General features: G+C 44.7%; 1 protein-coding gene across 1 annotated transcript in view; it reads right to left on the reverse strand.

Annotated features, from left to right (window-relative positions):
* The window catches only part of scfd2 (sec1 family domain containing 2), a 143968-nt gene that overhangs the window by 30622 nt on the left and 90578 nt on the right, over positions 1 to 22768 (reverse strand). The gene's annotated exons all lie outside the window — the stretch shown is intronic.

Here is a 22768-nt window from a genome sequence, read left to right on the forward strand (position 1 = left end):
AGACACCAGGGCCAGGCGTGCCCTGCTTTGAGCCCGGGATAGGCCCCAGCTGCCCTGTCACCTAACATTGGCTGAAGTGGTTAGAAGATGGATTGATGGATGGATGTAAAACTATCACCCCTGAACAGCACATGAGCTGCCGAGTAAAGACTCCAAATATATTCATACCTTAAGACTTGTGTTTTATGCACTTAATAAACTACGATTTCGGCAGCTCCTCTGAGTGAACATAATGAAAATATTTTCTCTAAAAATGATACTGTAAACTTTTTCAGAGAGACTGAAAAGATTAGCCATTTCAAGGAAACTTGCCTATATGTACATATGTAGCACAGTACAGAGATAAGCTGGGTGATTGATGTGCCCAAACAAGAGTCCAGCACAGGAAACACATAGCTGGTTTCACATTTTCTGCTTCAACTAAAATTAAGAGTGCTTCCCAACACAATTTCCCAGACCACTCATTTATTTTGTTAATTGCATTACTGGATAATTATTTAATGTTCTGCATATTTCAGGATATTAGGGTAGGGTATGTATGAAATCCAATAGTAGGGTATATTGTGACTCACTTTACATTAACTTCTGTAGAAAACACATATAGTACGAATTCTTGCACATGGACACTGCAGACTGTTTGGTGTAGGTTTGGAAAAAAGCCATGAATCACAGACAAGGCCTTTAATGTGGATGACACACACTGGTGATCTGATTCATTCTGGCTCATCACAAATAAAACTCCTGCCCAGACTACATGAAAACGAAGACACAGATTTATTCAAAAAAACATCAGGAATCAGGGATTCAGAGATTCTGGGTAGAACTGTGTCTTCATTAAAGAACAATGGAGCTTTCTAACCAAATAGGAGCAAAATGGAACTATATAAACGATGATCTTGATTATTAAACTGCAGTTGCTACTAAATCTCACAACATAGGGAATGGAGATAAAGAAACTTATCAGAGTTCTTAGGCTTAATCTGCTTAAACTGTTATGTTTAAAGGTTTAATAGGTGTCATTTGTCAGGCTGTTACTTCCAGGCTGTAATTGTAACTCTTAAGTGGTTATTGCTGTATACAGTATGACTTTAGAATGAAAGCTGGTTTATTGTAAGGTACCATCATCATTAAGTTCAAGCATCTACGAGACATCTCTACTGGTAACAAATGGTCAAAACAGAAAATTAGATTAAATACAAATCATTCATAAGGCACTGAACTTGCTCACCCTGCGAGATCACAGCTCGGGAACATTTAATTAGATTAGGCAACGTTAGCCGGCATGCAGCAGAATATACACTTTCTCCTGCTACAACACATGCACAGCAACGGTACCTGGTATTGGGGGAAATAACACAGCCCGGCCACTTTCTGCATGAAACTGCTTTTCAAGAGCTGAATCACAATGCCTCAGGAAAAGCATGCTGCCTGTGTTTACAAGCAAGAAGATATGCATATAATTTGGAAAAAAAAACAATAACAAAAATTCTGGGACTGCACGAAACATTCCTTTTCTCAAAAATATGTTTTTGTTTTTCATTCCAGATTTTTCAACAAGACCCACTTGTAAATTGAGCCACAGAACCCTGACGGATCTCTGCCGAGTCGCAGGGGGTGTTGGGTTAGTGAGAGGTAATGGTGCTGAACGGGTTATCTCATGAAAACGGTCACGCCCTTGCCTCCCCGCGTCAGGAGGGTTTGTCTCTACACCAGATACTGCTCACATCTCCGCCATTTCCCCTACAAGTGGAATGTGCTCGCAGAACTTTCCCTTCAAAGTCAAAGAGAAGCTTTGGAAGGTAATGTCCATACTGTGGTGCACAGCATTTCTGTCACTGGTCAACACTGGAGTCGTGTGCTTTTCTGAGAAAAGCTTCTTATGAGCTGTTTTAATACCTGTTGTTATTTTCCAGCAGTCTTCCTCTGACAATCCTAAAACAGGGACCCCTGTGTGAGCTAATCAGTTCACTTGACACTACAGTGGGCTGAAGACGCACTGACTGGACTGTAGAGGTGACAGTGGGGTGAAGATGCACTGACTGGACTGTAGAGGTGACAGTGGGGTGAAGATGCACTGACTGGACTATAGAGGTGACAGAGGGGTGAAGACGCACTGACTTACTCTTTACTCCTCAAGACTGGCCACAGCTATGTCGGCAGTAACTAGAAGAACTATTTCGGAGGGTGTGAAGGCAGCTCCTCCCAACCACAGGTCTGACACAACTCCACAGAGAGACCGGCTCGCTCAGCAGCAAAACAAACCCACACCCCTGCTGTTAGAGACTGCAGCGGCTCACTCAGAGGGGCGTCTCCTGAGGAGCAGCACACAGGCTGAAGGAAGGTAGCGTGAGAGGAAGGGTTTGAAAGGCTGCCAAGGAACACAGAGCTCGGCTGAGGACTGGCAGCATGACCTGTGGAGTTGCAATTTGCGGTTTGATTTGATTACAGCGAAAATGGCAGAAACAAGACCAGGTGCTGGTTTCAAAACAGCAAGGTGATATGCTGGAACGGGTTCTGACCCTCTCACGCAAAAACTTCACTTTCCTCCACGGTGCTGAAGGGGGCTGACGGCTTTGATGCCCGTCTGATAAAGAGCGGGCGGAACAGGATTGGGTTACGGACTTTCAGGGCTGTCAAATTAACGCAGAACGAAAAAGTATGTGAGCTGACAGATAATGAGCACGGCTGGAACGAAAACAAACCTTGTGAGGAGAGGAATCAGCCTACAGAACTGCCACTGAAAAGTTTCAGAAGCAGATGGAGTAAGAAAGAAAACACAAAGAAAACATTTCCGAGCTCTCTGCTCAATGCAAAATAATAATGAGACTAACAGCCTTCTGAAGGGGGCGAGGCTGGCTTGACGCCAGAGCTAATTAAAACATGACAAGGAAAAATAGCAGAAGTGTCTGACAGGCTGTTTATCAGAGCCAATAAGACAGATCAATAAAGGTTTATGATGGAAATGGTAAGCACAAAAATACCCCTTCCACCACAATCCCAGTGAACGCCCTACATTCCCAATGTCCTGCTTGAGAAGAGTGCCATCAAGAAGTGCAGTTTGTCTTCTCCACTTCTGTGTCCCGGATCTTAGATCTGACACGTGTGACAAGTGGTGCCATGTGCTCTGAACCGCAGGTTTGTTCCCTGGCTCCTCACTGACCTCACCGACATGAAGCTCGATTAGAAATCACCACGGTCAAGGGTTCAAAACGGGAGTGACGCAGTAAGCAGTTTGGACCGAAAGCCAGGTTCATGCTGTCCATCACCTTCAACGGACTTATTTGCTGTCCAATGCAAGGAGCATGCAGTCTGGCAGCAGAAGGAAGGAACTGTAACTGAACCTCAGCTGATCACGGGCTGCCCCGCTGTTGTGAGAGGGCCAGCCCTGGGGGCGAGCAGGTAAGCGTGAGCTTGCATTCCCATCGGCGCCCCCCTGTGGTGCCACCAGGGCTTTCTGGGACAGAGAACATGGCTGCTTTCCTTTTCCCAAGGCTGGTTTGACAACAACAATGTGCGTTTGGGTTCTCTAACAGCGTGAGAGCTGTGGGGGTATTGTCACGTTAGGGACTACAAACAAGCTGGAATTTTCCCAGGATCAGTGGGACAGGGAATTAAAACACACCGGCAGCCAGCCGAGCCCCAGGAGCCAGTGGCAGTGCCAGGCTGTGTCCTACTGACGAGCAGGTCAACGTCTGCCAGCAGACTGGCACACAGGCAGCAAGCTCCCCGGCTTCATTTCTCAAAGACAGGTCTTCCTGGGCTGCTTTTCGAACCTTGATGAGTATAACTGAGGTCTTTATAACGATGTGCTGTTTCCTTCTCCTACCCTTCTGCAGAAAAAAAGGTCAGTGACCTAGAATTTCCAAGTGAAATAAAAAGGCAGAAACAATCTGAGAAGGACAATAGGGCCGCCAGCGCGTTCTGCCGAAGTGAAAGCGCCCTTGAAATGATTTGTTGGGTAACTTTGTCAGAGCAGCTGCACTCTAATCATTCAAGGAGGTCAAACAGCGATAATGCCTGTGTCTGTGAAGACGCACAAAGTCACACAACAAAAAAAATCAGAACACACGGAATTCCTTTCTCACCTTTTATCAATGATGCTTTCTTGCTCCTGAACTAAAATGTTATTAAAATACATTACAATTCAGTTACTCAGCAATGGACACATAAAGCTGACCATCCATTCCTAATCTGAAAACACCGGCACAGTTTTGCGACAGAACTGCAAAAGGCTTCATACAAAATAAAAAAATAAATAAAAGCACTTGGGAGTCTGTGATGGATGGTTATGTGAAAAAGAATATGCAGAAGGCAATGACAGAAAATTCCTGTGGCAGGGATTTAATTAGGCTGCCCAGAGAGTGAGGAGGCCTGCCCCTGCATTTCTGGAGTTAAGAAATCAAGAGAAAGATCTCTTGGTGTGGAGACCGGAGCAGACTGGAATGGCTTTAACACACCGCAGAGTAGTCAGACAACAGCTTGATGACAGGCCCTTATTCCTGTACAGGTGATCTCTCACAACCCTGCACTGACCAGACTGAAATAAGCCTCTCCTTGGAAGCTGTGGTTAACAACAAAAGACAGTCAAGAACATCACAGTCAAGAATCAGAAGCTGTACCGAGGGAAATTAATTGTCATTTTTCACTACAGTAGGCAGGTCACAGAACGAGAGGCTACAAGGTCAGTATATGTAGTAAATGTTCCAGCTGAGTTCTGGGATGTGCTAGATAATAGCTATCTCTTCATCTTCATTTATTTCTTTTTTAAATTATATAATGTTTGCACACCCAAAGGGACCCCTAGGACCCCTAGAGGTTTTTTTTTTCTCCTTACTAAGGAGTTTTTGGTTCCTCTCCTCTATTGTCTTCTGTTTTTTTCTGTTCTGTATTCACAACATGTCTGGTTACTTGCATTGTTAAGCGCCTTGGGACAACCTTGTTGTGAAAGGCGCTATATAAAAATACATTGAATTGAATCTTCTGAATATTCTAGGATTCAGTTTGTAAGCCCACAAGCTGATTATAGCTCATGGATGGAAGAGCTTTTGCTTTAACACTTCAGATCAAGATGATCATTATTTTAAAGGAAAATACTAATAATACACATGCAAATTATACATCTCTTGACAGTTAAATTGTCCATTTACAGCACATAAACCAATACTGTTGCTATTTTGTTGGGTTCTGCTATCTTTCTTCTAAACCAAACATTCACTGACATTCAGAGGTGAAAGGAAGAACTGTGACAAAAGACTAGACACAAACAATTCGACATAATCTACGTTGTATTTTTTTAGAACGTACACCAATGATGAAACATTTTACCATGTATTTCTTATTCAAAAACCTCGAAGTTACAAATGATGACTTTTAGTTTTTTTAAACCACGGAAAATTAATTTAAAAAATCAGTTGGGAGGGCAGCTAGGTCTTAGGAATGAAAAATCTCCGGTCTGAAGTTCCCCTTTTTTTAGGTTCTACGAACCCATTATAAGGCAAATGGCTTTAAGACCTGCAACAAGAATAGCCCACATCCAACTGCACTTGAACCTGCCAGGTTGTTCTCTAAATTTCATTAGATAAGCAGAAGTGTGGAGACCCCCTCTGAACGAGAGGTGATCAAACCCTCACACACTGTCAGTAGTTTACAAAGTGTTGTATCATACAAATAGGTTTAATGGCTCAATTTCTGGCATCACTCCCATCGGGAACTGTCAGCTTGGGGGATGTGGTTTTATATTTCCTGATCTTTTAATAGACTCCAACAGCTAAGAATAGTTTCAAGGTAGAAAGTGTTTCAAAAGCATAAACAAATCCCCAGACGTACCAGCAGGCCTGTTTGGGTACAGACTGTTTTATTACCACTGCTGTTGGGACACACTAACCAATTAACTAATTAATTATTTGATTATTGATTAGTACCCTTGCGACTGTATGCATTCTGTGTGCAACGGACCTTAAACACACCTTTAAGGAAGGGAGCCACAGGATAAATGCTTCAAAGCTAACCTAAACTCCTTTCTGTAACCCGAATATTAGGACCCTCCACAGCATGGTGGCTCACCTCAGAGAGGAGTAAGAGACCCTGTTTCACCCAGCAGCTCGCCTTCACCTGGCTGATCCTGTCTGGTACCCACTGGTACCCACTGTTCTCCTGGGGTGTTTGCTGGCCCCCCTCAAGCCCAACAGCACATCGGCATAGGAGTCAGAGGGTTTAAACCAGGGAGTGTTTTACTTCATCGGCCAAGCTGTGTGGTTTGAGCAGACGCTTTGCCGGAACCTTCTACAGAAAATGCGCTGACGTTACGGGAATACTGTCTGGGCAGCTACGCCTCATGCCTCATGTGTAACCCTGAAAAATCTGTTTCACAAAAACATCTGCACCTCGCAGAAATGCGGATACTGTTGCCAAGTTAAATTTATTGTTGTTATTTCCTAAAAAAATCCTTCAATGGCTCAGTGTTCCCGAGAAAATTACAAGAAATGGTGAACGTTACACAAGCATTACACAAAACTAAAAAAAACAGGAACGACCAAACTCCAAGATGAAATAAAATGTTTACCACAAATGACTTATTTGTTATGCTAAACTGATGATAAAACATAACTCAATAATTTCACCATCATGCCTTTCTGACACAATGATAAAAAGGAAAGTGTGTTTAATTCGGGGAGCTGCAGAGTCTCTGCTGCCCAGTCACACTCTTAACCCAGCGCACATCTGGCTCATCTGCCTGCTGATCTGAGGGGCCTGTCCAGATGTTCACCAAATCGTAGGAAGTCAGACCCAGCGACACGCCTGTGCTGTTTGAGGTGAACCCCCGTGACCCACGCAGGGACTTCATTCAAACTTTACTTTCATGATCCCCAGCTCCTTGAGAAAGAGCTCGTACGAAGGACCGGCTGCCGGAGGAGCAGGAAGCGGACGGAGAGTCAGGAGAATCAAAGAGATGGCTGCATTCATTCATGTGTCATGTGAAAGGCAACTGGATTCACGGTGTGTCGGAGATCAAAGGGCTTCCATTTAAGTGTAAGACTTTACAAATAGGAATTCCTGCATTAAACACATGAAAGACTTCAGAAATCAGAATGAAAAGAGGTCATAACCGCTCGGATCACTTTGAAGCACAAGGACTGTTCAGGCATGTGGCTGCAGACAGTGTTATAACCCCGCAGCTCAACACTCACGCTCTGCGCTCCATCTTCAAAGGAGATGCATCACGTTACCTTCTCATGAAAACCCCTCAGCTTGCTTTTCAGAAAGTGTACAAGAGTACCAAAACATTTTATGAAAAAAACACATTGGAGGATTCGGCTGCTTTTGAAATGTTTGTGGGAGAAATCAGGTTAAGATGCTCATGACAAGAAGGCAGGCCAATCGTTTGGAGGAGAAGGAATGCACTGGTTTAGTTTCAGGGCTAGCTGTCTAACTATCTTACTTCAGTTCTCACGTCCACACTCTTCACCTCGAACCACGGCCATGTGTTCGACAGGATGGGCTCTAACCCCGCTCCTGAGAAAGCTGGTAACAAACATTCCCTTTTCACAATTTTTATGCTCAACGTACATTAAGAGCACAGAAGCTGGAAGATGTGGCCCAGAGACCCCGGGAGGAGGACATTCCAGGGATGTACAAACATGTTATTGATCTCCAGATGGCCCTTCATTGTGCAGACTTCCAGAACAAAGCTCAAACAGAAAAGGAATATGCCCTTATTTGTTTTGTTACGATGTATTCAGTGGAATAAATACTTCTGAAAGGGGCTGAATGGCTCCTGTTCACTTGCTCAGCAGGTGCCCTGTGTGCGGGGAGCAGATCAAGGATACTCTGCAGGCAGGGGCCACGCAGGGTTTAAAGCCCAACTACAGCTACAGCCACCACACCCATCTACTGCACCTACAGCTTTGAGGCTGTGGGTGGGGGTGGTGTCAGTGCTTGTAAAGCAAAAGCACACAAATGCACAAACACAAAAAAAAAAACTGATGTACTTTTCTTCTTTTAGGCTTTCCTGATTATGTAAAATATTTTTGCTGGAAGAGTCAAGAGCTGCTGTCTCACTTCTACAAGACTAATTACATAGTCAGCCTGCAATACCTGAGCAATGCTGTAACGAGACCTACAATCCAAAGATGAGAGCTTACTGGCACCAGTGGAATCATCCATCACAGGATACAGTGCTCTTATCCCAGGGGACCACAACTGAGAATTTCAAAGAAAATATAAAACAATAATGTTTGGAAAGCAAGCAGCAACTGAGGCAGTATATAGGTGCACAATTTGCTCCAAGGCAGGCTGTAAAATGTCCAGCCGAGTGAGTGAATTAGCAAATGCAGTTCTAAGCACAGATGAATGCAGAGGAATGTGATTAGATCTCCGGACCACGTGACACCACAGCAAACCTCTCTTATGCTCGGATAAACCCAGCTGCATTACAAGTACGACAGATAATCTGTTTGGCACTAACACAGAGGTACAGCAAGTGACAGATTTAGGCATGCATGATATAACAAACAAATGTTTCATTTTGCTTTAAGAAAGCGTAGGATTTAATACTTGCATAAATATGTCTGCTAGTGTTACAGCATACCACTTAATTGGAAGTAATAAAAAAAAAGTAATAAAAGAAGCATGTTACAACACAGTGAATACCATCTTTATGCACAAAAGCCCTGTACTGTTCTGTAAAAGCCAGGTAAAACAGAAATGTATAAGGCAGCACAGAGATCTCATGGTAAAATGGGGTAGTAAAGTAATTGAAAGTTTCAGAGCTGTTCTGGGACAGTCTCGCATTTCTTCTAAACTTGGACAGGAATTCAACAATTACAGTGACTGGCAGCTCATCCTCAGACCGGTAGAAAAATATGGTAATTGTGATTTTCAGCTCCTTCGACAGGTTTTTAGGTTCTGAATCCAGACTGGCTTTCCCTGGAAACAACAGATAATTTATAAAGCAGGTGGCCGGGCAAGGACATGGCCTGTGGGTTGACATTTTAGACGGAAGAAGAAGGAAAGGTCTGTTTTAAAACCCTTTATTTGTGCCTCACGTTAAGGAAGGTGGTGCATAGAAAAAGCACAGGACAGACAGCTGAACCCTGACAGTGTTTTCTTTCAGAGGAGGGTCGATCAGAGGGCAGACAGCAGCGAGCCGCAGAGCGGGACGACCAGCCGACTTCCCTACAGCAACAAAGTGTACTGGAGACGAGGGGTGATGGGCTTCTGGCAAATTTAATTACTGTAAAACACTGAAACTAATAAGGAGAAAAGCAATAACTTTCACAATACTTCTTTCTTTACTGGATGCACAGCGCCCAGAATATTAGCAAGCAGCCATATCACTCTGCAACTCCCAGCTGGCCGCCCACTGGAGCTCAGCAGTGGGAGCCTGGTCAGTGCCTGGAGGGGAGACTCCTGGGAAAAACTAAGGTTGCTGCTGGAACAGGTGTACCTGTAAAGTGCTTTGAGTGGAGTATCCAGATAAGCGCTATATAAGTGTAAGCAATTATTATTATTATTATTATTACTACTATTAGCCAAGCTCTTTTCTACATGAATTTCTTTCCCCGGCCCAACCCGCTGGTGAGTTCTCTCTCCCTGACCAGTCTAAGCAGCCGTCTGGGTGGAATTCAGGTCAGGTGCTGGTTGCTTTTGCTCAAGGGCTTGTGCCAGCCCTCCCCAGGCCTTGCACCGGCTTTACTGACCGAACGCTGCCGAAACTCGTCTGCAGCACCGATCCGGCGAGGCCTTTCAAAGCGCTTCCACACACTGGTGCCTTTCTAGGCGCAGCGATCGCCGGAGCGTGGAGACAGTGCTTTGTTCCCTGCAGCCTGTTAACAGACGACCAGAGGTAAGTGGGCAGTGGACTCTCTCGCTATGCTGTGCTTACATAACTTGGCACCTCCACACACAACATTTGCCGTAGTAAAACACACCAGTGGGATAACCACCATCTGCTCAATGCCCTGAGAGCCTCCTGGCACGCTGCAGGAAAGGTATTTCTGCACCTGAGAGCAGACCAGACGCTGTTTGCCCACCCTTCAGCGCTGGCTGCAGAACTGCCTCCGCTGAGCGCCTACAGTATATTTGCTTTTCACTTAAGCGTGTAAAAGGTCACCCCTGTGAGTTAAATGAGCAGGTTGGACTGGAAGATCCTACCCTGACTGGAGCCTTTTTCAGGGACAGGACACCACAAGGCCTAGTTTCCCTTGGGGCCAGCTGCCACAGGAGCCGGCTGGACTATAAGCAACAACTCGCACCTCATTAGAAAGGACAAGTAAGACAAGACCAACATCCTGCCTTTGGCAGTCCAGAGATTCACTGGAAAGAGGTGGTGGAGGTGTAGCTTCACCTGCGCTGTGGAAGAGTCAGACATGGATATACGTGCTGCCAACTTCCCCCACCCTCTCTGAGCTCGATCCGGAGTCTAAAACAGTATTCCAGGCTAGGATCAGGGATAGATGTTGAGTCTAAATCATACATAAGGAGTATTTACAGCAGTAATGAGAACAGTGTTTAGGATAGAAAGCACTTCACCAATGTAGAATGTAGCTTCTATGTGCACTGCACCTGGAATAGGAGAGTACAAAAAGAAGGAGCCATCACTGGACACCTGTAGTGGCTTTTGCACACCACAGTGTGTAATGAATGCACAAGTGTTGTAAATGCTTTGTTTTCCAGTAAGCATTACCTGGGAGCACTCTCATTATAGTAACAGGCATTCTTGGCAGAATGGGGTTCTAGTTTTTCAGGAATTTAAGGAAAAACCTTTCAGACGAGCACAAGGGACTTATCAAGGCTACTGACCCGAGATGCTGTTTCTGCCCCTGGGCTGTGAGGGAGCAAGATCTGTGATCTACAGAGGTTCGGGTCCACGGGCTGTGCGGACATCTGCATCACTGCACTGAGGGAGGAAAGAGGCCGAAACCCAGACTGCCTCCCCTCCAGCGTGGAGGAGGGGTGAAACTGTGGGCGGCAGTATTCATGCAGCTGACCGATGAAGCTCCAGTCATCTGGCTGGGCAGAATGGCCTCTTGTTCGCAGACCAGCAGCTGTTCCTGTGTTAGTTTCAGGTGTTAGGTTCTGCCACAGGCAAAAATCCAAAAATTTCAGCTTTGCTAAATAAAAATAAAGATCCAAATCCCCTTCATTTCCTAATAACTTGAGTCGCGCATTGTAGAAGTTGTGCATATATTTTACTTCTAATGCTCATTGTAGGCTATCACGTTAAATTCAAATAATGTTTTGGTTGCTTGTTCACTTTCTATTTTGGTGGTCTAGGCTGAAAAACCTAATCCACATATCCTTACATGTCAAAGTTACCAAAACACACACTGTAGTCCAGAACAAGACATATTTTCCCTGGTTTTGGATTTCAAAACAACACGGCTACCCCTAGGCCATGACAAGGAAGTAATAATATTGCTGCATCAAAATCTGTGGAGTTTAGTTATTTATTACACAAACTTCCCAAGGATTAACTTCTTGGACAAAGAAAGGACCTACAGTGCTTTTCACCCTGGTGGTCCAATGGAGGTTTTAAAAACATGACATTGTTCATCTGCCCCCAGCCCAGTTTGACAGTGAAATACCTCCTTCATTTCTGTAACTGCCACGACTCGGCTATGTGCTTTAGACTCTTTTAACTTACTAAAACCTTCATGTTTAACACTTCCTTTCTCAAGTTTCATTTTAATAACCTCTTTCAGGTTTGGAATAAAAACTGAAACGAAGCAAGTGAATGAATCGCCATCCCCTCAGTTTTATCAATAATAGCATTTAGTTTGCTAAATAACTTTGTTCGGGTACATCGCTGGTTAAGCCTTCAGATTTGCATGCTGGTCAAACCCAGTTCTCAGAATTCTGCACCTAAAAGCCTTTGACTTTTCATTTTCAAAACAATTAATTTTGGCCTTCAGGAGAACAACTTTGTTGCCAAGAAACAGTGAGCTCAAGAAGAAACCATCATATTTAATTGTTATTAATTAGTGTTGTGGAGACCAGAAATTTCTTAATTAATTTGGGAGACCCTCCTAGGCTCTGGTATCCCAGTGGACAAAGGTATTATTGTTAGAAACAGCAACATTTGAATTGCTATGGATCCTATGGTCTAGCAGAACGTACGAATAACTTTATAATGTATTTTACCTATAATCTAGATTTAAAAGTATATCCCTTACAATGCAATTTTATGTTTTAAGATGTGTAGCTAACACATAGTGTTTCTTTGAGATAAACAGGTCTTCTGCAGGCACTGTAATATTTCTTCAGGACCTTGTCTGCCTGAGAAGCTCCCTTTAGACAGAGAAAACTACAAAAATGAAGATTAGGATTTCAAACTTTAACACTAATTTTCTGCAACGTGAGAAGAGCTTTAAAACAGTCTTGGGGTTGGGAGAAAAACAGTACAGAAATAGTTGTCTGTTAAATATAGCATCAACAAAAGCACAACAGAGATATTTACCTTAGAGACAAATGGGATGATTTTAGCTCCAGTCGAGTGCGAGCTCTAGCCTGTATATACAGTATTTCAAAGACTCTAGGAGAGTTATGTAAGATTAAACAAAACACTGCTACCGAGTGCTTTATATAAGTAGTTCTTTTTTTGGCTATGAGATTGAATTCTAGAAAGAACAGCTATAGAAATTACTTGGTATTTCTTGAAAATACATTTCTTGGCATCATAATTGTGTTTATTAATGCTAATCAAACGGAAAGATGCATTCACACAGAACGTTTTACATGTTGTTATCTGAGCCAACATGAAGGCAATAAATGCTGTTTCATTCATTCACTCTTTCAGTTGGATATATATGCAAAATGGCTACTGACACCACTAACGTTTCAAGCAGAAATAAAATTCCCGGGAGTCTGGTTAACTTATGCTGCGCTCCTCATCTTACTTGGAAAAGACGAAGCAAAATTCCTCCATGTTTTGGGAAGAGGCGTGTGTCTCCCGGACCCTCTGCTCCCACCCCCCTGCGCACCAGACCTGTTCCTTCCATCTTCCACAAATGCCACCAGCTGCGCTCCAGGGAGCTTCGGGAATCAGAAAAGATGCTTTGCTCTCATGAATACCAACCCCAGGACCTGCGAGTACGGTCACAGTTTACTTTAATTATCATTATCTCTACCCTCACCTTTATTTATATTCCTCTTCTCATCCCAGTGGACCAGAGGCCAAAGAATCTGGCTGGAGGGGATCCCCTCCATCCACCTCCTGGGTGATGGAGCAGCAGCTCAGCAGGAGGAGGGAGAACTTGCTGAACCGCCTGGATCAAAGGAGAGGTCGAGGGAGCCAGGCTGAACAAGCCCTGCATGGTTTTCAGCCAGGACAGTAGGGTTAACAGCCCTACTTTAATAAGCAGTGCTGTGTGATCCTTCACGATCAGGTGGTCATCTCGCCTGCCTTTCCCTTCAGAGTCATGTCAACACTAGAGTGTGTCCAGTGCTCGACATTACAGCAGACCAGAGTTAGGGGGCAAGGACTGAGTGTGTAACAGGCCGGGGCTAACCAAACAGTCAGCAGGAGACAGGGTTTTTTAGGAATTTAGGACTTCAGTTTAAATTCTGAAAACTTTTTGTCCTTTTAGAGACAGCCTCGGCAAGTCACTTTCTTTGTTTTTCACTTCAGATGTGACCTCTGTGTTAACCATGGGGGATGCCACTGCCGCAGCAGTGCGTTTGTCTGGTATTCAGCTCGGGTGTTGTGCTTGGCCCAAAGGACAGACATGCAGTGAACAGCAGAGGGTCGTCTTCTCTTATTGGTACAGCTTAAACAGCCACGGAGGCAAATGTAACCCAGTGTAAAAAACTTGTTTTAGCAGTACAAACACAAAAAAAAACAATCATTAAGATGACTATGGTGCTGTATTCTCTAACTTTAGCTGAGCTATTCTGGCAACAGTTGAACAAAATGGACTGATGAGCTCAGCAAGGTCTGGTTCACATACCAAACCTGCCACCCACATCACAAATGTATATCAAATGCTGAAGCTGGAAGGTCTGATTAAAAAATAAACACCATTCCTGTTATATACGGTAATTCAAAATCCTCTAAACTATCATATGTTTAGAACAACTCAGCATTATTACAGTACTTGCTCACCAGATGCACATAGAATAAAATGAAACAACACCAGGGTCCAAAACAGACACCTGGCCATCCGGAGAGGGCCCAAGGCAAGCCCAGGGAAAGCCCTGAGCAGCACATGTGACTCTAACAGATGTAGCACAATTGCTAGTTAAGGTTCAACAGGGGTGCAGGGCAAGTTAATTACAACTTTAATGATCAATTTCTCTCTTTATCACTGCGACCCTTTCCAGGAGGAGTGGATTTGAAAGTGAAATGGCTGAGAAGTGTTATATAAATGCTTTTAGTTATTGTCTTAGGCACTGCGCACTGATCCCAGTGAATGCTGCTCCTTGCTAATACAGACAAGCAAACTGCAGTAAAAGCATGATGATCAGGGACACAACAGGAGTGTCTGCAATGAAGACCTGGACTCATCACCCTCTCTGGCAAACAGCCCTTAACAGCACTCCGCTCTGACTTAAATCACAATAACAACAATGATCCTTTACACAGAAGCCACAAGCCAAGCAACTGGCCGAACACACCCAACCACACAAAACCTCCACCTTCATCTTCTTGGAAAAACATCAGAAATCTGTTTTTAAATGGCAGCAGAAGAGAGCAGCGTTAAGGAAGCTGGTGCTTTGCTGCCCCCTAGAGCCTGCAGCCAGAACAGGACTCCTGTTCATTCTGCTCCTGACACACAGTTCTTGACACACATCATTACGGACGGCGACGTGGAATACGCGTACACCGTTCAATCTAAGAGACACGTGGGCCTTCCAATACAAACACATTTTCAATGAAATCAGAAAATGTAGTAATGATAATTCTAAAAGAACTTGTGACAGCTTGGCTTCTGTCAGCGGAAGGTCAAAGTTCTGTGTTAAACAGTATCGGCATGGAGGAGGGAGGGAGGGAAGTCACCTGCTCTCGTCAGTTAACCTTTCTGATGCTCTTGCGGACTCATGCAGACACGCTCTGCACCTCATACACTGCATCTTTTTAACTACACTGCGTGCAGCTAAGACGCACCGATATTAACATTAGAAAAGAACAGCTGTACTGCACTGGGTCTGTAGCTGTAACAGTGTAGTAATTACAGGGCACCACTTTTATGAAGAAAGAAACAGGCAAGTAACCTTTCATGAACATGCAGTTCAAATACGAAAACCAAGTAACATTTTCCAAGAATAATTCAGAGCAAAAGCCAGAAACAACCTGCAATTTCTCTTTCCGGATTAAAAAGCTTTAAGGCACACAGGCTCTCTGTTTGTGACCACTTTCAAGCCTCGTGGTTTTAAAACCATCCCGCTTTGAAAGCACAAGCACAGCAGTTGTATGTAGAGGCGCTTGGTATACATACGAAACGCTCAACAGCAGGAGCAGGAGAAGGGCTACCAGGACCTCGGCCAGTGTCTGAGTTTCCTGGACGTGCAGGCAAGGATGTCGGGGACCAGGTGAGGCAGACCTGGCGGGAGCGAAGGGTGACTCAGCCCTGCTGGCGTCCTCGTCTGATTAACGAGAAGAGGCGATAGCGGGGCGCTCGCTCTGCTGCACAGCTTTCCACAGGAAGAGAGTCATCCCGGGGAGGCAGATCCGAGCGGGACGGCGCTGTGAGCCTCTCCGGCACACTTGTGATACAAGAAACGTTTAGTTCTGAGGCTCCACAGGAAAGCATCCAGACAGCAAAGTGATACACAGCTGGGAGAGATCGCTACTCAAATACACTGTGAATCTGAAGCAGCAGTGTCAGAACAGCACTGACAGACAAATACTCTGCTTTGCGACTCACAGTCTGTTTCTTTTGATCCCTGTAAATGTGGTGATAACTTGAAGAAAATAGACATGCTTGAGGTTTTCGGGTGTGAGCTGCAAAAATCTGAAATTGACTTTCCATCCTCTCCAGAGTCACTATAATGAAATTAAAATTAGACAGAGACATCTATCTGCTATCACATTCTAATTTTACTCTTCAGACAAAAGAGTCTCTGCCAAAATAAGTCTTAAATACCTGCTTACAGCAACTAGGAGTGATGATCCTAAAAACACTAGAACACCCTGCCCTGCGAGCTGCATGGCTATCGCCAGCACTGCTCCTCTAGCGAAACACAGGTCTGCTGCTCCAGCCCCTTCTCACGGCAAGAACGCGCTGTTTGGAAGAGGAAACGCTAGTGGGCGCTAGGGAGGAAGATAAAGCGATTCTCATGGCTGCAAAGCCGCCTGGGGTACCTAATCAATAAAACATCGTGTTCTACCCACCACGCGTCCAGGAACTCCTCCCTTGCGTGTGTTTTTGCAATTTAAGAAAGTCTTAAACCTGCAATTAACAAACTATAAAATAAGTGCAACCCTGAGCTCTAAAGAGACCCCGGTGTTATTTAACATGACTGCCGCCACCAGTAATTACTCTCAGTGCTGCCTGAGATGTCGTGGTCACAAGTGGACATGCTCAGTTAGCAGGAAGAGATGGTGTTGTGACTCCTAGTTAAACAGTACAGGGATGTTTCTTCTAAGGAGAGGGGCTCAGACAGCGATCTCTGAGCAGGTTTATAGCTCACTAGTGTGAGGGGCAGCATTCCACAGTAATCCTCAGAGGGACAAGTAAAATTTAATGGGCTCCGGCACATTGGAAAGGACAGAATAATCCGTGGAACACATAAACAAACCTTTGCTACTATTTTTCTAAAATATTTCACTAACCTTAAGCACAAACCAATGCAAAACTGCAGACATTTGTCTCACAGGAACACATCTTCCAAACGAATTTCTTACTTGGCATACAAAATTCCCTCTGCAAGTGAAAAGATATTTCACAACTGGGGATTTTGGTAACACTGCAATACATAAAGCTGCTCAAAAGAGGGCACCAAAGACCATCTTACTTGTTACAATCTGCAAACAGCATCACTGGGTTTGGCCCCATCTGTTCTAGGATCTAAGCAGATCTAATGGAGTCCCGTGCAGAGTGAAAACTGGTGTAAGTTAGTCTACAGCTGGTCACACTGGACACCGCTCTTCAGGAGTGTCAGCTCTGCCCAGACTCAGCAGACTGCACAGTTTATGCTCCACTCCGCACACCGGGCTCTTTCACCACATGAGAAGCTCTATACCGTAGACAGAAAGCTATACACTCTGATGAGACAAAGGTGAAACAGAGTTTTATATCTGCCTTGTACCTGCTCGAGGGCACTCTGGCTGTGGGTGGGGGAGGCTCAGAATTCCCTGTCATGGCCTTTCCAACGCAGTTGCTGAATTACTGGAGTAGCACCGGCATGCGCAGCACAAACCAGGACGCAGCTAAATAAATAAAAATAAAACCGCAATTTCTCTTTCCGATCTGTATTCACATGACTTCCAACACTAAAAACAAAGTAAAAAACAAATGGTAGCCACAACGCAGGTGGGATGTGTGATACTTCAGGTGTGAAGGTATGTCATTTCGCCGTGTCTGAGCTAGAAGACCTCTTCCTTCTTTCTTTACTTCCTCTCTTGTTATGCTGCTGTTTTGCTATGTTTACACATCTCAAAAGAAATACAGAATTTTAGACCCTGCCCCATTCACTACCACGGAGCAGAAACACCTCCGTTCCGGAGAAGTACCCCCTGAAGCACAAGCTTTGTACACAGGCAAGAGGACTCAAACTTGACCTCTTCCAGCCAGGAGACGTCACTTTGTGTTGCTATCAAAACCTTCTGCTTAACTGTTGAACAGCTGAGGATATGTCTTCAAAACAGTGTGTCTCTCAGAGGACTGTCATTTCTCAGCTGTTCCACACTGCTGTGATGTTCCTATTTTGTGAACAACAATCAATGGCAGACAGATAGTCTATATATCTATTTCCTTTATAAGCCCTGATCTCAGATCGAATCAAGACAGACTGACAGTGACCAGGCCTAGTGACACCCCAATAATCAGCAGAACACATTAATGCACATACATGCCAGGGTATTGCATTATTGACTTAGAATTTCCTTTTCCTATTAAGTTGACTAATGAGACTAAAATATCAAAATGGCGTAATGTTCCAGATTTCCCCTGATTGCTATTTGATCTTGACTCTACTTTGTTTGGCAGAACATGCTGGATTTTGCACCATGTAATTAATCCCACAATAGCGATGAGATACTCTATTTTATTGTGCAATGTGGACCTCTGAAATCTTCAGAGGAAAGCTACTATCTGAAACAGCTACACATTTCCCACATAGAACCTCGCAGGCAGGAGGGCTGCGGCTTTTATTTTGATAGTCCTGTGTCCTGAATGGTCTTAGTGTTCTGTTTGTTTTCAATCGCAGAAACATGGAACTGAGAAACATCTGTGTTATTGCTGTGGGCACAATCCACACCTCTTAGCCAATGTAAGAGCAAGAAGACTGTGTGATACACGCCACAATTCCCCTTCCACCAAGACACAGGAGAGAGAAGCTGGCTTGTGCAACCCAAAAAGCCAGTTTTGAAATCTGATTTGGAATTTCAGCTGCCAATGGATTGTGACAAGGGGGGAAACGCGGTTTATCTGGGCAGGGAAAACATGCTGCGGACAGTGGCTGTGAGAGGCGAGATCCCTTCCAGCCAGTCACAATGTTGGAGCAAACCACACGACTGTACAGCTTGGTCAGGCTGCTGCCCCCACTCCCATACTGGGCAGGAAAGGTCATCCTGGATTCTGCAGAAACTGCAAGAAGACATGTTCTGCACATGACCTGACCAGCTAAACTCCCAGAGCGGCAGAGGGACTGTCCCGCCAGGATCTCACAGCGCACAAGGAGTGGTGCAGAGAGCACCGACAGCCTGGACAGAGAGACTGCAGCTGTCAGAGACGTGGCTTCAGCTGTAGTCCACATCCAATTAAGTCAGCGCTTTTATCTTTCTAGATTACTGCCTGCGTTAGGTACATATAGAGAGAATTTCACAGCGGCTGGAAAAAATAATCTCTTAGAAACAAAACACAAGCTCTCCTAGTAACTCTTCTGGCGTTCCTTAATTAATTATGAGATTAACGACCAGGGACGGTGAAGGTCTTGCAGATGTTACCCCTCACTGCCTGTCTGGCACACCTCCGTGCTGACCTGGGTATCCTCTGCCCAGACAACTCGAGGAAAGTCTATAAAGCATGTTCCTCCCATGCTCAATTAGCTCCAAATTAGCTAACACTAATTGTATTTACTTGCCAAAATGGTCAGACCCCAGGCGGATGAACAGACACTCCCAGCAGGGGGCAGTGTGCGGCTGAGCTGGAAGAACAGAGACAGACTCCCATCGCCCACCCTGACCAGCGCCTTTCCCGGACAGTCCAATGGGACGTTAACAGCCCTAGAGCTTTGGTTTGCTGTGGGATACTGGGGAAACTATCCGCAGTGTCCAAGAAAGCACTGTCAGCACACACTGCTTTACAGCTAGAAAAATGTGTGTCTCTTCATGCCTGGGACCATAACTTTTAGACTTGACCTCATAACCACAAAGGAATCGAAGAGCGCCATCTCCAGGATTGTACGATACAGAGCAACGCTGTTAGTTTACCGTTTCCAAAAACAGAAATCCGCCCTGGTGCTTCCTCACTCAGTCATGTGTGCAATGCCCCAAAGTTACACAAAATCCCCCATATCACAGTTCTGGTATGGAGAAGAGAGAATTATGCCAGCATGCAATTTTGAGCAGTGCTTGCTGAGCCCAGTTTTAAACTGAACAAGCTGAAAAGGGTCATGGTGGAATATAAGAGGACCATGAGGGAAGAGCCAGCCAGGCAGCTCTGCTTGTGCAATGAGCACACCTCCGCAGGCAGGGGCGCAGCCAGCTCGCCACGGCTCTTCCCAGCGTCCGCGCTCACGCCAGCTCCCACATCTGCGCAGGGCGTCCCCGGAGGCTTACCCAGAGCACGCTTTCCAAGCAAAACAGCGCGCTAGCTAACATGATTGAAAAGCTATGGATTTAATTATGCCATACTGAATTAACAGGCAATAAAAAAGAATAGATTTTAATATACCTAACCATCTACAGGCCAACACAATTTCCTGCCCTGTTGGCTACATTAAATTTTGCTTGGATTGCAACAGCACTCACTTATCCCATTGCTATTCCAAGTTGCTTTGCAACTTGTAGCAGTTTGAGAACATTTCATCACATCAGCGAGACCTTTGTGACCAACACAAAGACAGGGGTCCTTCTGACATCTTTCCTTGAGTTTCACTGGCCACATTTCACGCACAGAGTGAGCGGCTGCATTAAGCAACAAAGACTGCTGTATTTTAATTAAACACATGATGGATTATTAATAATAATTGCTTACACTTATATATACTGTTACAGGTAATGGGGATCCCCTCCACCAGCACCAGTGTGCAGCCCCACCTGGATGATGTGATGGCAGCCAGAGTGCGCCAGAACGCTCACCACACACCAGCTCTCAGTGGGGAGGAGAGCAGAGTGATGAAGCCAGTTCAGCGATGGGGATTAATAAGAGGCCATGATTGGTAAGGGCCAATGGGAAATTTGGCCAGGACGCCGGAGTTACACCCCTACTCTTTTCGAGAAACGCCCTGGGATTTTGAATGACCACAGAGAGTCAGGACCTCGGTTTTACGTCTCATCCGCAGGATGGCGCCTGTTTACAGTACAGTGTCCCCGTCACTATACTGGGGCATTAGGACCCACACAGACCACAGGATGAGCGCCTCCTGCTGGCCCCACTAACATCTCTTCCAGCAGCAACCTTAGTTTTTCCCAGGAGGTGTCCCATCCAGGTACTGACCAGGCTCACACCTGCTGAGCTTCAGTGGGTGGCCAGTTGTGAGTTGCAGAGTGATATGGCTGCTGGCTGCAAATTAACTTGACAAATACACATAGTTATACCAAGCAGACAGTCAACAAGCAAGTTCAACAAATGTCTTTATCATTGGCCACCACAAGCAAGCTAGTGTGGGACCTCATGACGTAATAGAAAATGCAAAGAAAGAAGGCACGAACCAGTGAGCTAGACTGTATCACCTACTTCCTACCTACTCTGGGTGAAAGGTAAGACGTTCTGAGAGAGGCAGAACGAGGGAGTCTGCAACAAGCTATCCAGTCATGTTATCGATGTCCAATGTATTTGCTTTTCTTATTTATTTGTTATATTCATTATGCTATCTTTCTTATTTCTATTCAGTACTCAACACTGGGATGGAGGACTCGAGATTACACTCTGGACTTGGAATACTGCTGCTATTTGGCAGAATACTGTTGTTGTACAATCACCTTGCATGCTCTGAACTGCAGTTAGGGATAGGTGCCGTCTGAGTTTTTGTAACACATTTCGCCTTTCAGGAAACTTGAGAACAGCATTACATATTCCTTTACGAAGTCGTTACTCATAATAACAGAATTTTGGAAAAAGTTAACTAGCAACTACGGTTTGAACAGCAAAGAAAGTTTTAAAACAAATTCTGTGTGCTGGTGACAAATGAAAACAAATTGGATGTGGATTCTTGTTTTTGTGCCCAAACAGATGTGGTGCGCTGACAAGAGTTAAACACAGAGCTTACTAATTTTACAGACCTGCCTGTTTTTTTAGAGTAAAAGTTAATGAAAACCATGCTGATGTGCTCTGAGGCACAAAGGAAATCATTACTCTGAGGACTAGCACACTCCTTAAGCGAACGAAACTAATCTTATTTATGACAGGAAGAGGCGCTTGCTCGTACTGTACTCCAGCGTGTCCACGGAGACGCGGGCGTGCAGAGGCCCGGAGTCACAAGCCAGGCACAGACACTGGACAGCGGCTGTGTCTGTGCACAGCTGAACTGCGACATCACAGCGCCAGTGATAACAGTGAAGAATGCCTCTCACTGTCGGGAGTTACTCCTCCTACTCCTCCCACGACTCAATCAATCAATTCAGCAAATAGAGGGGGAGGGAGTGGAGACATGTTATAGAAATATGATGTTACGCACTGCTAGATGAAAGGGGGGGAAATTTCTTGCCCCAAAAACCATCCTCAGCAGTAGATCATGACTTGTTTGGTCGCACTAGGTAATACTTTAACCACCCTTATTTTCCCATAAAGGTTTTTGTTATAATTTGCTGAAAAATGACCTTTAACCAGCTATTTGATGTTTCTCATCATATATATTTCTTGTGGGTGTCTGGAGTGGGACAGTACAAGGAGAAGGCTCCACGGCAGAAACATTGTGTTTTCTTTCTCCCTTTTTTTAGCATGGAATAAACCTATTACTTGTTCCTATATATTTCTTCTATTTGTTTGTGTAAGTTTTCAAGAAATACGTTACAAAACACACATTTTTATATTTGGTGGCCAAATACTATCCTGGACCAGGTGGGCCTTAAACGAAAGTACAGGAGAACATCTCTTATTCATCAAGCAAGTTTCTTATGCACCTATCTCACCCAGTTTCTTTACTGGTGGTTTTTTTTTATAAATTGTGAAGATTATGTAAGCTGCTAACTTGTTTTTCTCATCTTATGCAAGTATGTTTCTAATTTGTTAATGGGTTCGTGTCATCTTTAAAGTATTGTGTGGTGTGTTATGTGTTTTATTTGCCCGCACAGTGATATTTCCCATCTGGGACAAACAAGGAAATACGTAAGTGTGGCTCTTAGTCCAGTTTCACTTCCGTGTCTTGTGCTGTCCCACTCCAGACACCCAGCAGGGAGCACTGCTGTCCCACTCCAGACACCCAGCAGGGGGCACTGCTGTCCCAC

Source organism: Lepisosteus oculatus, chromosome 1 (genome assembly GCF_040954835.1).
Source record: "Lepisosteus oculatus isolate fLepOcu1 chromosome 1, fLepOcu1.hap2, whole genome shotgun sequence".
Lineage (NCBI taxonomy): Eukaryota > Metazoa > Chordata > Actinopteri > Semionotiformes > Lepisosteidae > Lepisosteus > Lepisosteus oculatus.